The sequence below is a fragment of the Ranitomeya imitator genome, chromosome 6 (assembly GCF_032444005.1).
Source record: "Ranitomeya imitator isolate aRanImi1 chromosome 6, aRanImi1.pri, whole genome shotgun sequence".
Taxonomy (NCBI): Eukaryota; Metazoa; Chordata; class Amphibia; order Anura; family Dendrobatidae; genus Ranitomeya; species Ranitomeya imitator.
In genome coordinates this window covers 561891579-561908461 of record NC_091287.1, presented here as the reverse complement: position 1 = coordinate 561908461, position 16883 = coordinate 561891579, and positions in this window count along the sequence as shown.

The following is a 16883-nucleotide window of genomic DNA, read 5'->3' as shown; positions in this document are numbered from 1 at the left end:
AACAGGTCATGTTTACAGGATTTCCTTTGCATTGCACAGGTGATGCAATTATTACCTGGGCAAGACTAAGGAAATCCTGAAAACATGACATGTTGGTGGGCCTTGAGGACTGGAGTTGGGGACCCCTGATCTAACCTTCGTAAAAATGAACCAATCTTGGATTTCAAATTGTTTTGCCCCACCTTCTCCTGCTGACACGTAGCTTGCCTGAAAAATGTCTAGCTTTTGGCCTCCTCTTACTGAGTTCTCCAATTCCTCCATTTGCAGCTGCTGAATGTCCACCATAGGCCATTTTTTACCTCCCTAAATGGTCTGACTCCTCCCACAGGGCCGTGGTCACCACCTGGCGCAAGCACCCGTGCGAGTGCCGTTTTCCTGGACAGGTGTGTGTGCCCACTCTTTGGCGACGGCATTGGCACAGGGTCCCTCATAGTACAATGAAGTGTCTCTGACGGTGGTGGTGCACAACCAACGTCAGACACACCGTCGTAATATGAGGAGCCCTGTGCCAGTACCGCCACCCACGAGAGAGTGTTCCCCCCCAGCTCGAACTGTGCTCTACCACTTGCAATACTTACCTCTCCCTGCTCCACCACTGTGTAGTCTGTGCTGTTAAATCCTTCAATGGCACTGCCAATACAAATTTGTTGAAATGATAGATGATTGTTAAAATATACAGGGGCCCTGGCCTACATTTGACCAGTTAATACTTTGCGCCTACTACCACTGTCTGCTACTCAGCAGAGGACACAAAAGAGAATAGTGAAACCAAAAACACTCAGTTTGAAAAAATGTTGCAGTAATCCGCAAGTGCTAGTAAAAGATGTAAAAAACAGGGTATTTGGTTGATACGTTTTTTGCAAAAAATGTATACTAAGCTGCTCTACCAATCTTCACGGTATACCCTTATCAGAGCAGTCCTAACTAATGTATGCAATCCCTATCTGATGTATTTAAAAACCTGATCATCTGTATATAACCTGTGTGAACAGGGTTCAGAGAGGAAAAATCCATGTGTGCATACAGGGTAGAACAGCTTTTGTGCAGATAGCCCAAGAGGAGTGGTGGAACTCCCCAGTCTTGTAGACACAAGAGAACAATTATGGAAACAGGAACACGTGGGCTACTTGCACAGTGAACAAGTCTGTATGATCATGTTCACACACCACCAAGAAACCTGAAGACACAAAAGAGAATAGTGAAACCAAAAACATTCAGTTTGAAAAAATGTTGCAGTAATCCGCAAGTGCTAGTAAAAGATGTAAAAAACAGGGTATTTGGTTGATACGTTTTTTGCAAAAAATGTATACTAAGCTGCTCTACCAATCTTCACGGTATACCCTTATCAGACCAGTCCTAACTAATGTATGCAATCCCTATCTGATGTATTTAAAAACCTGATCATCTGTATATAACCTGTGTGAACAGGGTTCAGAGAGGAAAAATCCATGTGTGCATACAGGGTAGAACAGCTTTTGTGCAGATAGCCCAAGAGGAGTGGTGGAACTCCCCAGTCTTGTAGACACAAGAGAACAATTATGGAAACAGGAACACATGGGTTACTTGCACAGTGAACAAGTCTGTATGATCATGTTCACACACCACCAAGAAACCTGAAGACACAAAAGAGAATAGTGAAACCAAAAACACTCAGTTTGAAAAAATGTTGCAGTAATCCGCAAGTGCTAGTAAAAGATGTAAAAAACAGGGTATTTGGTTGATACGTTTTTTGCAAAAAATGTATACTAAGCTGCTCTACCAATCTTCACGGTATACCCTTATCAGACCAGTCCTAACTAATGTATGCAATCCCTATCTGATGTATTTAAAAACCTGATCATCTGTATATAACCTGTGTGAACAGGGTTCAGAGAGGAAAAATCCATGTGTGCATACAGGGTAGAACAGCTTTTGTGCAGATAGCCCAAGAGGAGTGGTGGAACTCCCCAGTCTTGTAGACACAAGAGAACAATTATGGAAACAGGAACACATGGGCTACTTGCACAGTGAATAAGTCTGTATGATCATGTTCACACACCACCAAGAAACCTGAAGACACAAAAGAGAATAGTGAAACCAAAAACACTCAGTTTGAAAAAATGTTGCAGTAATCCGCAAGTGCTAGTAAACGATGTAAAAAACAGGGTATTTGGTTGATACGTTTTTTGCAAAAAATGTATACTAAGCTGCTCTACCAATCTTCACGGTATACCCTTATCAGAGCAGTCCTAACTAATGTATGCAATCCCTATCTGATGTATTTAAAAACCTGATCATCTGTATATAACCTGTGTGAACAGGGTTCAGAGAGGAAAAATCCATGTGTGCATACAGGGTAGAACAGCTTTTGTGCAGATAGCCCAAGAGGAGTGGTGGAACTCCCCAGTCTTGTAGACACAAGAGAACAATTATGGAAACAGGAACACATGGGCTACTTGCACAGTGAACAAGTCTGTATGATCATGTTCACACACCACCAAGAAACCTGAAGACACAAAAGAGAATAGTGAAACCAAAAACACTCAGTTTGAAAAAATGTTGCAGTAATCCGCAAGTGCTAGTAAAAGATGTAAAAAACAGGGTATTTGGTTGATACGTTTTTTGCAAAAAATGTATACTAAGCTGCTCTACCAATCTTCACGGTATACCCTTATCAGAGCAGTCCTAACTAATGTATGCAATCCCTATCTGATGTATTTAAAAACCTGATCATCTGTATATAACCTGTGTGAACAGGGTTCAGAGAGGAAAAATCCATGTGTGCATACAGGGTAGAACAGCTTTTGTGCAGATAGCCCAAGAGGAGTGGTGGAACTCCCCAGTCTTGTAGACACAAGAGAACAATTATGGAAACAGGAACACATGGGCTACTTGCACAGTGAACAAGTCTGTATGATCATGTTCACACACCACCAAGAAACCTGAAGACACAAAAGAGAATAGTGAAACCAAAAACACTCAGTTTGAAAAAATGTTGCAGTAATCCGCAAGTGCTAGTAAAAGATGTAAAAAACAGGGTATTTGGTTGATACGTTTTTTGCAAAAAATGTATACTAAGCTGCTCTACCAATCTTCACGGTATACCCTTATCAGAGCAGTCCTAACTAATGTATGCAATCCCATCAGATAGGGATTGCATACATTAGTTAGGACTGCTCTGATAAGGGTATACCGTGAAGATTGGTAGAGCAGCTTAGTATACATTTTTTGCAAAAAACGTATCAACCAAATACCCTGTTTTTTACATCTTTTACTAGCACTTGCGGATTACTGCAACATTTTTTCACACTGAGTGTTTTTGGTTTCACTATTCTCTTTTGTGTCTTCAGGTTTCTTGGTGGTGTGTGAACATGATCATACAGACTTGTTCACTGTGCAAGTAGCCCATGTGTTCCTGTTTCCATAATTGTTCTCTTGTGTCTACAAGACTGGGGAGTTCCACCACTCCTCTTGGGCTATCTGCACAAAAGCTGTTCTACCCTGTATGCACACATGGATTTTTCCTCTCTGAACCCTGTTCACACAGGTTATATACAGATGATCAGGTTTTTAAATACATCAGATAGGGATTGCATACATTAGTTAGGACTGCTCTGATAAGGGTATACCGTGAAGATTGGTAGAGCAGCTTAGTATACATTTTTTGCAAAAAACGTATCAACCAAATACCCTGTTTTTTACATCTTTTACTAGCACTTGCGGATTACTGCAACATTTTTTCAAACTGAGTGTTTTTGGTTTCACTATTCTCTTTTGTGTCTTCAGGTTTCTTGGTGGTGTGTGAACATGATCATACAGACTTATTCACTGTGCAAGTAGCCCATGTGTTCCTGTTTCCATAATTGTTCTCTTGTGTCTACAAGACTGGGGAGTTCCACCACTCCTCTTGGGCTATCTGCACAAAAGCTGTTCTACCCTGTATGCACACATGGATTTTTCCTCTCTGAACCCTGTTCACACAGGTTATATACAGATGATCAGGTTTTTAAATACATCAGATAGGGATTGCATACATTAGTTAGGACTGCTCTGATAAGGGTATACCGTGAAGATTGGTAGAGCAGCTTAGTATACATTTTTTGCAAAAAACGTATCAACCAAATACCCTGTTTTTTACATCTTTTACTAGCACTTGCGGATTACTGCAACATTTTTTCAAACTGAGTGTTTTTGGTTTCACTATTCTCTTTTGTGTCTTCAGGTTTCTTGGTGGTGTGTGAACATGATCATACAGACTTATTCACTGTGCAAGTAGCCCATGTGTTCCTGTTTCCATAATTGTTCTCTTGTGTCTACAAGACTGGGGAGTTCCACCACTCCTCTTGGGCTATCTGCACAAAAGCTGTTCTACCCTGTATGCACACATGGATTTTTCCTCTCTGAACCCTGTTCACACAGGTTATATACAGATGATCAGGTTTTTAAATACATCAGATAGGGATTGCATACATTAGTTAGGACTGCTCTGATAAGGGTATACCGTGAAGATTGGTAGAGCAGCTTAGTATACATTTTTTGCAAAAAACGTATCAACCAAATACCCTGTTTTTTACATCTTTTACTAGCACTTGCGGATTACTGCAACATTTTTTCAAACTGAGTGTTTTTGGTTTCACTATTCTCTTTTGTGTCTTCAGGTTTCTTGGTGGTGTGTGAACATGATCATACAGACTTGTTCACTGTGCAAGTAGCCCATGTGTTCCTGTACTCAGCAGAGGAGCCCACCCCAGTACCTAGCTATGCTACCTGTTTAGTCCTGTTACCAATTTTGAACTGCTTTTAGCCAACTTTTGTATTTGGACCTACTAACCGTGTCTGCGCCACTCATTACAGTTGTCTTCCACTGAACAAAGCTATGCCGCCTGTTTAGTCCTGTTACCAATTTTGAACTGCATTTAGCCCACTTTATTATTTGGGCCTATATCTGTGTTTCCTCCTCATCCTGCCCATTGCCCAGCCACTGCTAGATGAGTCTGCTGGTACATTGACCCAGACCACTACATTCCCCTTGCACTCTACACAGCCAGAATCTGACCCTGCTGAAAGTCAGGTTCCCCTTCCCGCATACTATACCACCTTACACGGGGACAAAGAGGAAGGTGCAGATGAAAGTGCAGGTTCCTTCATAAGGTGGGGGGGGCATACTGGATGGCGACATAACTGGCACAGGGCCCCTCATAGTACGCAAAAGTGTCTCTGGCAGTGGGAGGCGCCACCCGTCGTCAAACACACCGCCGTACTATGAGGGGCCTTGTGTCAGTGCTAGGGTTGAGCTACTTTTCTTTTTATAGGATCAGGTCGGGTTTCACGAAACCCGACTTTTTCAAAAGTTGGGTCGAGTGAAATCGGCCGATCCTATAGAAAAGTCGGGGTCGGGGTCGGCCGAAACACGAAACCCAATGCAGTGCATTGGGTTTCTAATGGTTCCCAGGGTCTGAAGGACAGGAAACTCTCCTTCAGGCCCTGGGATCCATATTTAAGTGTAAAATAAAGAATCAAAATAAAAAATATTGATATACTTACCCTCGGACACGCCCTGATTCTCACCGACAGCCTTCTTTCATAAGAATGAGCGCCTGAAGGACCTTCGATGACGTCGCGGCTTGTGATTGGTCGCGTGAGCGGTCACATGGGCGTCACGCGACCAATCACAAGCCGCGACGTCATCTAAGGTCCTTCAGGCGCTGATTCTTAGGAAGGAAGGCTGCGGGTTAGAACCAGGGCGCATCCGAGGGTGAGTATATACCTATTAGGAATATACTCACCCTTGGACGCGCCCTCGGACGCTTCTTTCCTAAGAATTAGCGCCTGAAGGACCTTAGATGACGTCGCGGCTTGTGATTGGTCGCGTGACGCCCATGTGACCGCTCACGCGACCAATCACAAGCCGCGACGTCATCGAAGGCCCTTCAGGCGCTCATTCTTAGGAAGGAAGGCTGCCGGTGAGAACCAGGGCGCGTCCGAGGGTGAGTATATCAATATTTTTTTTTTTTCTTTATTTTACACTTAAATATGAATTCCGATACCGATTCCCGATATCTTAAACATATCGGAACTCGGTATCGGAATTCCGATTCCAGATAAGAAGATCGCCGACCTCATGGCCGACCCCACACAGGGGTCGGGTCGGGTTTCATGAAACCCGACTTTGCCAAAAGTCGGCGACTTCAGAATCTGGCCGACCCGTTTCGCTCAACCCTAGTCAGTGCCAGTGCCACTGAGTGGGCCCCCCCTGCTTGCTCAGGATCACAGCACTTGCAAAGTTGAAATACTTACCTCTCCCTGCTCTCCCGTGACGTAGTCCATGTTTCTTGGGCCCACGAAAATCTTGAGCCAGCCCTACCCTCCCACAACTTTAGCCAAATTACCCCCTGTTTTCAATGCCTAACTATTATTATAAAGTAAATTAAGATTGACAAGCTTCAGTGATACGAATTGATGTTTTTGGCATTAAAATGGACACTGTAGGTGTTTTCCTGACCTCCACTCACTGCCGACTTTGATTCCCCATTGACTTGCATTGGTTTCGTGTTTCGATCGGCCCCCGACTTTTTGCAATAATCGACCGATTTCACCCTACCCGACTTTTTACAGAGACGGGTTTTGCGAAACCCGACTCGATCCTAAAAAAGTAAAAGTCGCTCAACTCTAGTATACAGCACTGCCCACACAGTAGTATACAGCAGAGCCCACATAGTAGTATACAGCAGAACCCACACAGTAGTATACAGCAGAGCCCACATAGTAGTGTATACACAGCCCACATAGTAGTATACAGAAGAGCCCACACAGTAGTACAGTATTAGTACAGTAGTAGTACAGTAGTATATAGCTCTCCAGAATAACGGGACCATATATAGCACTCCAGAATAACGGAACCGTATATAAGACCCAGAATAACGGGACCGTATATAACACCCCAGAATAATGGAACCATGTGTAACACCCCAGAATAACGTGACTGTATATAACACCCCAGAATAACGGGACTGTATATAATACACCATAATAACAGGGCAATATATAACACCCCAGAATGACGGGACCGTATATAACATCCCAGAATATCGTGACTGTATAAAACACCCCAGAATAATGGGACCGTATATAACACTCCTGAATAACGGGACCATATATAACACCCCAGAATAACCTGACCGTATATAACACCCTAGAATAACGTGACTGTATATAACACCCCAGAATAACGGGGCCATATATAACACCCCAGAATAACGTGACCGTATATAACACCTCAGAGTAAAGGGGCCATATATAACACCCCAGAATAACGTGACCGTATATAACACCTCAGAGTAAAGGGGCCATATATAACACCCCAGAATAACGGGGCCATATATAACACCCCAGAATAACGGGACCGTATATAACACCCCAGAATAACGGGACCGTATATAACACCCTAGATTAACGTGACTGTATATAACACCCCAGAATAACGGGACCGTATATAACACCCCAGAATAACGGGACCGTATATAACACCCTAGATTAACGTGACTGTATATAACACCCCAGAATAACGGGACCATGTATAACACCCAAGAATGACGGGACCGTATATAACATCCCAGAATAACAAGACCGTATATAACACCCCAGAATAACGGGACTGTATATAACACCCCAGGATAACGGGACCGTATATAACACCCCAGAATAACGTGACCGTATATAACACCCTAGAATAACGTGACTGTATATAACACCCCAGAATAACGGGGCCATATATAACACCCCAGAATAACGGGACCGTATATAACACCCTAGAATAACGTGACTGTATATAACACCCTAGAATAACGGGACCGTATATATTACATCATAATAACGGGACATTATATAATACCCCAGAATAACGTGACCGTATATAACACTCTAGAATAACGTGACTGTATATAACACCCCAGAATAACGGGGCCATATATAACACCCCAGAATAACGGGACCATATATAACACCCTAGAATAACGTGACTGTATATAACACCCTAGAATAACGGGACCGTATATATTACATCATAATAACGGGACATTATATAATACCCCAGAATAACGGGACCGTATATAATACTCTAGAATAACGTGACTGTATATAACACCCCAGAATAACGGGACCATGTATAACACCCAAGAATGACGGGACCGTATATAACACCTCAGAATAACGTGACTGTATATAACACCCCAGAATAACGGGACCATATATAACACCCCAGAATAACGGGACCGTATATAATACACCATAATAAAGGGACAATATATGACACCCCATAATAACGTGACTGTATATAACACCCCAGAATAACGGGACCGTATATAACACCCCAGAATAATGTGACCGTATACAGCACTCCAGAATAACGGGACCATATATAATACACCAGAATAACGGGACCATATATAACACCCCAGAATAATGTGACTGTATATAACACCCCAGAATAACGGGACCGTATATAACAACCCAGAATAACGGGACCATGTATAACACCCCAGAATAACGAGCCCGTATATAACATCGCAGAATAACGAGCCCGTATATAACACCCCAGAATAACGGGACCGTATATAACACCCCAGAATAACGGGACCAAATATAGCACCCCAGAATAACGGGACCATATATAACACCCCAGAATAATGAGACCGTATATAACACCCCAGAATAACTGGACAGTATATAACACCCAGAATAATTGGAGCATATATAACGCCCCAGATTAACGGAACCATATGTAATGCCCCATAATAACGGGAACATATATAACGCCCCATATTAACGGGACTGTATGTAACACTCCAGATTAATGGGACCTTATATAAAACCTCAGAATAATGGGACTGTATATAACACCCAAGATTAACGGGACCGTATATAACTCCCCTGCTACCATGCTTGATAAGATTGCTATCAGGAAACTACTAACGTTACGCTAAAACCTCTGTGTCACGGGGCTACCACGACAGAGAGGTTCCAGAGAACAGCAGCGCTCTGGGCCTCGTTCACACACAGTGAACAGAAGCTCTTCTTCTGTATTCTGACCTGGCTGCTTTGTGCCAGCAGTGCAGGAGTTAACCTTATTGCTGAGTTGCTGAGAGCTGGGTCTCTCAGCTGAAGTGGATTTTGTAATCTGATCCTCTATATAGACCCAGTCCTGACTTCTGCTATTGTCAGTGATCAGTTCTACTGCCTGGCTTGGAGGTTGAAAAAGCGTAGTGTTGGAGTTGGAGGTTTATTTACAGAGATTGGTGTCTACTGTTTTGGTTGCATGTTAACCCCTCTGTGACCTTAGACGTACTATCCCGTCGAGGTGCCCTGGGCTTATCTGACCCTGGACGGGATAGTACGTCATAGCCGATCGGCCGCACTCACGGGGGGAGCGCGGCCGATCGCGGCCGGGTGTCAGCTGCTTATCGCAGCTGACATCCGGCACTATGTGCCAGGAGCGGTCACGGACCGCCCCCGGCACATTAACCCCTGGCACACCGCGATCAAAGATGATCGCGATGTGCCGGCGGTGCAGGGAAGCACCGCGCAGGGAGGGGGCTCCCTGCGGGCTTCCCTGAGCCCCCCGCAGCAACGCGATGTGATCGCGTTGCTGCGAGGGTCTCCTCACCTCCCTCCCTGCTCGAGCCCCGGATCCAAGATGGCCGCGGATCCGGGTCCTGCAGGAAGGGAGGTGGCTTCACAGAGCCTGCTTAGAGCAGGCACTGTGAAGGCTGCAGCGCTGCATGTCAGATCAGTGATCTGACAGAGTGCTGTGCAAACTGTCAGATCACTGATCTGTGATGTCCCCCCCTGGGACAAAGTAAAAAAGTAAAAAAAAAATTTTCCAAATGTGTAAAAAAAATAAAAAAAAATATTCCAAAATAATGAAAAAAAAAAAAAAATATTATTCCCATAAATACATTTCTTCATCTAAATAAAAAAAAACAAACAATAAAAGTACACATATTTAGTATCGCCGCGTCCGTAACGACCCGACCTATAAAACTGTCCCACTAGTTAACCCCTTCAGTAAACACCGTAAGAAAAAAAAAAAAAAAAAACGAGGCAAAAAACAACGCTTTATTATCATACCGCCGAACAAAAAGTGGAATAACACGCGATCAAAAGGACAGATATAAATAACCATGGTACCGCTGAAAGCGTCATATTGTCCCGCAAAAAAAGAGCCGCCATACAGCATCATCAGCAAAAAAATAAAAAAGTTATAGTCCTGAGAATAAAGCGATGCAAAAATAATTATTTTTTCTGTAAAATAGTTTTTATCGTATAAAAGCACCAAACCATAAAAAAATGATATAAATGAGGTATCGCTGTAATCGTACTGACCCGAAGAATAAAACTGATTTATCAATTTTACCAAACGCGGAACGGTATAAACGCCTCCCCCAATAGAAATTCATGAATAGCTGGCTTTTGGTCATTCTTCCTCACAAAAATCGGAATAAAAAGCGATAAAAAAATGTCACGTGCCCAAAAATGTTTTCAATAAAAACGTCAACTCGTCCCGCAAAAAACAAGACCTCACATGACTCTGTGGACCAAAATATGGAAAAATTATAGCTCTCAAAATGTGGTATTGCAAAAAATATTTTTTGCAATAAAAAGGGTCTTTCAGTGTGTGACGGCTGCCAATCATAAAAATCCGCTAAAAAACTCGCTATAAAAGTAAATCAAACCCCCCTTCATCACCCCCTTAGTTAGGGAAAAATAAAAAAAAATGTATTTATTTCCATTTTCCCATTAGGGCTAGAGTTAGGGCTAGGATTAGGGTTAGGGTTAGGGTTAGGGCTAGGGTTAGGGCTAGGGTTAGGGCTAGGGCTAGGGTTAGGGCTAGGGTTAGGGCTAGGGTTAGGGTTAGGGCTAGGGTTAGGGTTAGGGCTAGGGTTAAGGTTAGGGTTAGGGCTAGGGTTAGGGCTAGGGTTAGGGCTAGGGCTAGGGTTAGGGCTAGGGTTAGGGCTAGGGTTAGGGCTAGGGTTAGGGTTAGGGCTAGGGTTAGGGCTAGGGTTAGGGTTAGGGCTAGGGTTAGGGTTAGGGTTAGGGCTAGGGTTAGGGCTAGGGTTAGGGTTAGGGTTGGGGCTACAGTTAGGGTTGGGGCTAAAGTTAGGGTTAGGGTTTAGATTACATTTACAGTTGGGAATAGGGTTGGGATTAGGGTTAGGAGTGTGTCAGGGTTAGAGGTGTGGTTAGGGTTACCGTTGGAATTAGGGTTAGGGGTGTGTTTAGATTAGGGTTTCAGTTATAATTGGGGGGTTTCCACTGTTTCGGCACATCAGGGGCTCTCCAAACACGACATGGTGTCCGATCTCAATTCCAGCCAATTCTGCGTTGAAAAAGTAAAACAGTGCTCCTTCCCTTCCGAGCTCTCCTGTGTGCCCAAACAGGGGTTTACCCCAACATATGGGGTATCAGCGTACTCAGGACAAATTGGACAACAACTTTTGTGGACCAATTTCTCCTGTTACCCTTGGGAAAATACAAAACTGGGGGCTAAAAAATAATTTTTGTGGGAAAACAAAAAGATTTTTTATTTTCACGGCTCTGCGTTATAAACTGTAGTGAAACACTTGGGGGTTCAAAGTTCTCACAACACATCTAGATAAGTTCATTGAGGGGTCTAGTTTCCAATATGGGGTCACTTGTGGGGGGTTTCTACTGTTTAGGTACATTAGGGGCTCTGCAAACGCAATGTGACGCCTGCAGACCAATCCATCTAAGTCTGCATTCCAAATGATGCTCCTTCCCTTCCGAGCCCTCCCATGCGCCCAAACGGTGGTTCCCCCCCACATATCGGGTATCAGCGTACTCAGGACAAATTGGACAACAACATTTAGGGTCCAATTTCTCCTGCTAACCTTGGAAAAATACAAAACTGGGGGCTAAAATATAATTTTTGTGGAACAAAAATTATTTTTTATTTGCATGGCTCTGCGTTATAAACTGTAGTGAAATACTTGGGGGTTCAAAGCTCTCACAACACATCAAGATGAGTTCCTTAGGGGGTCTACTTTCCAAAATGGTGTCACTTGTGGGGGGTTTCTACTGTTTAGGTACATTAGGGGCTCTGCAAACGCAATGTGACGCCTGCAGACCATTCCATCTAAGTCTGCATTCCAAATGGCGCTCCTTCCCTTCCGAACCCTCCCATGCGCCCAAACGGTGGTTCCCCCCCACATATGGGGTATCAGCGTACTCAGGACAAATTGGACAACAACTTTTGGGGTCCAATTTCTCCTGTTACCCTAGGGAAAATACAAAACTGGGGGCTAAAAAATAATTTTTGTGGGAAAAAAATTTTGTTTTATTTTTATGGCTCTGCATTATAAACTTCTGTGAAGCCCTTGGTGGGTCAAAGTGCTCACCACACATCCAGATAAGTTCCTTAGGGGGTCTACTTTCCAAAATGGTGTCACTTGTTCAATGTTCAATGTTTAGGCACATCAGTGGCTCTCCAAACGCAACATGGCGTCCCATCTCAATTCCTGTCAATTTTGCATTGAAAAGTCAAACGGCGCTCCTTCCCTTCCGAGCTCTCCCATGCGCCCAAACAGTGGTTTACTGCCACATATGGGGTATCAGCGTACTCGGGACAAATTGGACAACAACTTTTGAGGTCCAATTTCTTCTCTTACCCTTGGAAAAATAAAAAATTGGGGGCAAAAATATAATTTTTGTGAAAAAATATGATTTTTTATTTTTACGGTTCTGCATTATAAACTTCTGTGAAGCACTTGGTGGGTCAAAGTGCTCACCACACCTCTAGATAAGTTCCTTAGGGGGTCTACTTTCCAAAATGGTGTCACTTGTGGGGGGTTTCAATGTTTAGGCACATCAGTGGCTCTCCAAACGCAACATGGCGTCCCATCTCAATTTCTGTCAATTTTGCATTGAAAAGTCAAACTGCGCTCCTTCCCTTCCGAGCTCTCCCATGCGCCCAAACAGTGGTTTACTGCCACATATGGGGTATCAGCGTACTCAGGACAAATTGGACAAGAACTTTTGAGGTCCAATTTCTTCTCTTACCCTTGGAAAAATAAAAAATTGGGGGCAAAAATATAATTTTTGTGAAAAAATATGATTTTTTATTTTTACGGTTCTGCATTATAAACTTCTGTGAAGCACTTGGTGGGTCAAAGTGCTCACCACACATCCAGATAAGTTCCTTAGGGGGTCTACTTTCCAAAATGGTGTCACTTGTGGGGGGTTTCAATGTTTAGGCACATCAGTGGCTCTCCAAACGCAACATGGCGTCCCATCTCAATTCCTGTCAATTTTGCATTGAAAAGTCAAATAGCGCTCCTTCCCTTCCGAGCTCTCCCATGCGCCCAAACAGTGGTTTACTGCCACATATGGGGTATCAGCGTACTCAGGACAAATTGGACAACAACTTTTTGGGTCCAATTTCTCCTGTTACCCTTGGTAAAATAAAACAAATTGGAGCTGAAGTAAATTTTTTGTGTAAAAAAGTTAAATGTTCATTTTTATTTAAACATTCCAAAAATTCCTATTAAACACCTGAAGGGTTAATAAACTTCTTGAATGTGGTTTTGAGCACCTTGAGGGGTGCAGTTTTTAGAATGGTGTCACACTTGGGCATTTTCTATCATATAGACCCCTCAAAATGACTTCAAATGAGACGTGGTCCCTAAAAAAAAATGGTGTTGTAAAAATGAGAAATTGCTGGTCAACTTTTAACCCTTATAACTCCCTAACAAAAAAAAAAATTGGTTCCAAAATTATGCTGATGTAAAGGAGACATGTGGGAAATGTTACTTATTAAGTATTTTGTGTGACATATCTCTGTGATTTAATTGCATAAAAATTCAAAGTTTGAAAATTGCGAAATTTTCAAAATTTTCGCCAAATTTCCGTTTTTTTCACAAATAAACGCAGGTACTATCAAAGAAATTTTACCACTATCATGAAGTACAATATGTCACGAGAAAACAATGTCAGAATCACCAGGATCCGTTGAAGCGTTTCGGAGTTATAACCTCATAAAGGGACAGTGGTCAGAATTGTAAAAATTGGCCTGGTCATTAACGTGCAAACCACCCTTGGGGGTAAAGGGGTTAAACCTGTTTTCCTTCCTAGTTTTTTCCTTCTCTTCCCTTCTCTGTGTTACCTCTGTGGTTGTCTGAGCATTTGGTGAGTTTGAGACTTTTAGTTACCGTGTCTGTATACCCTGTTATTTGTTGTATTGTTACACTGGTGCAGTCCACCTCCCTTGGGGGGAGAGGGGGACACTGATAGGGTCTGCACAGGAGACAGGGATACGCTGACGGCTCAGGTCTCCTAACCATCATAGGTACCCCTGAAATAAGGGAAAGCCAGGGCCCCATTATAGTGGCAGGGACAGGTGCGGGTCCCAGTACGCTGTCCTGCCCCTTTATCGCCGTTAACGGCGTGACAGTATCACTGACCATAAACATTTTCTTGGTGCAACATGGACCCCATTGCTGCTTTAGCTGGACAAATGCAGCAACTCAGTCTAGAGGTGGCTGACCTCCACTCGGCGGTTGTACAGCGCACTCCACTGGCCACTGCAGGGGTTGCTACACCTCCACAAGCTTTGCTGGCGCCTAAAATTGTGTTACCTGACATGTTCTCTGGGGGCGTGACAAATTTGTTACTTTCAGGAAGACCTGTAAATTGTATTCAAGGTTCCTTCCTCACACTTCAGGTTCAGAGGAGCAGAGGGTTGGAATTGTAGTATCGCTCCTACAAGGTGACCCTCAGGGCATTTTCACTTCCCGCTTTGCCGTTACGGACTGTGGAGGAGTTTTTTCGAGCCTTAGGTCAAGTGTATGATGATCCTGACCGCGTCTCCCTCGCTGAGTCCACAATACGCCATCTTACACAGGGAGACCGGCCAGTAGAGGAGTACTGCTCTGAGTTTCGGAGATGGGCTACTGACACATTGTGGAATGACCCTGCACTCTGTAGTCAATTCTATCAGAGCCTATCTGATAAAGTAAAAGATGCCTTCGCCCTACAGGAGACACCAACCACACTGGAGGCAGCTATGTCTCTTGCGATCCGTGTGGACCGCCGCCTGCGCCAGAGACTTAATGTATTGCCGCTATTCAAGGGTAATTCAGATTTGGACTCACCAGAATCTGAGTCTCTAGGAGAACCTATGCAGTTGGGTGGCACTTCTCGTTCTAAGGGGGCTGCAGTAGTACGGCGTAAGGAAGGTGCATTTTTTTTTTTGGCAGAAGGGGTCATTATGTGAATGTGTGTCCTTCTAGAAGACAACCGCCGGAAAACTATTGAGCCCAGGTTGCGGGGAGGTTGACAACTCGGGTGTACTAATTTCCTCCTTAGGTAAACCTCAATATTTCCTACCAGCCGAGATTCATCTTGGTGAAAATAGGTTTAATATCTCTGCCTTTCTGGACTCTGGGGCAGGGTTTAATTTAATTGATGCTGGGTTTGTTCAGGCACATGGGCTTAAGACTCAAGAGTTGTCGACTCGAGACCCATACCTATAATTGCCATTGATTCCGCACCTTAGAGCCAGGGGACTTTCACTCAGATCATCCGTGGGGTGAGCCTACAAATAGGGGCGTTGCACTCTGAGTCATTAGATTGTTATGTGTTGGGGGGTTTGCCATTGCCTGTAGTTCTCAGTTTACCATGGCTCACGTTACACAACCCGTTGTTAGACTGGCAGACTCGGGAGATTACTAGATGGAGTGCGTTTTGTCAGGAACTGGGTACTCGGCAGGCCGGATTGAGTTCTCAGGTTTTGCCAGAGTTCATCTCAGATTTTGAGGATGTAATCTCTGAGGAGGGGAGTCGAGAGCTACCTCCACACCGTCCTTATGATTGCGCCATACGTCTCATTCCTGGTGCTAAATTGCCTAAGAGTAGGCTATACAACATCTCTGCCCCAGAGAGACAACCCATGAAGGACTATATCACGGAGAGTCTGGCCAAGGGTCATATCAGACCCTCGTCATCACCCATTGCTGCCGGGTTCTTCTTTGTTAAGAAGAAGGACGGGGGGTTACGCCCATGCTTAGACTTCCGTGAATTAAATCAAATTACGGTCCGGGATTCTTTCCCGCTCCCTCTTATTCTGGACCTCTTTAATCAAATTGTGGGGGCTAAATGGTTCTCCAAATTAAATCTCAGGGGGGCATATAATCTCATTCGGATGAAGGAGGGGGATGAATGGAAGATGGCGTTTAATACTCCAGAGGGACATTACGAGAACTTGGTTATGCCTTTCGGGTTAAGTAATGCTCCTGCTGTGGTTCAACACTTTGTCAATGATATACTTAAGGTACCGTCACATTTATCGACGCTGCAGCGATATAGACAACGATGCCAATCGCTGCAGCGTCACTGTTTGGTCGCTGGAGAGCTGTCACACAGACAGCTCTCCAGCGACCAACGATGCCGAAGTCCCCAGGTAACCAGGGTAAACATCGGGTTACTAAGCGCAGGGCCGCGCTTAGTAACCCGATGTTTACCCTGGTTACCATTGTAAAAGTAAAAAAAAAAAAAACACTACATACTTACATTCCTGTCACGTTCCCCAGCGTCAGCTTCCCTGCACTGTGTAAGCGCCGGCCGGAAAACAGAGCGGTGACGTCACCGCTGTGCTCTGCTTTACGGCCGGCCGGCGCTGACACTGGGGGACGCAGGGAAGCTGACGCTGGGGAACGTGACAGGAATGTAAGTATGTAGAGTTTTTTTTTTTTTTACTTTTACAATGGTAACCAGGGTAAACATCGGGTTACTAAGCGCAGCCCTGCGCTTAGTAACCCGATGTTTACCCTGGTTACCAGTGAAGACATCGCTGGATCGGCGTCACACACGCCGATTCAGCAATGTCAGCGAGT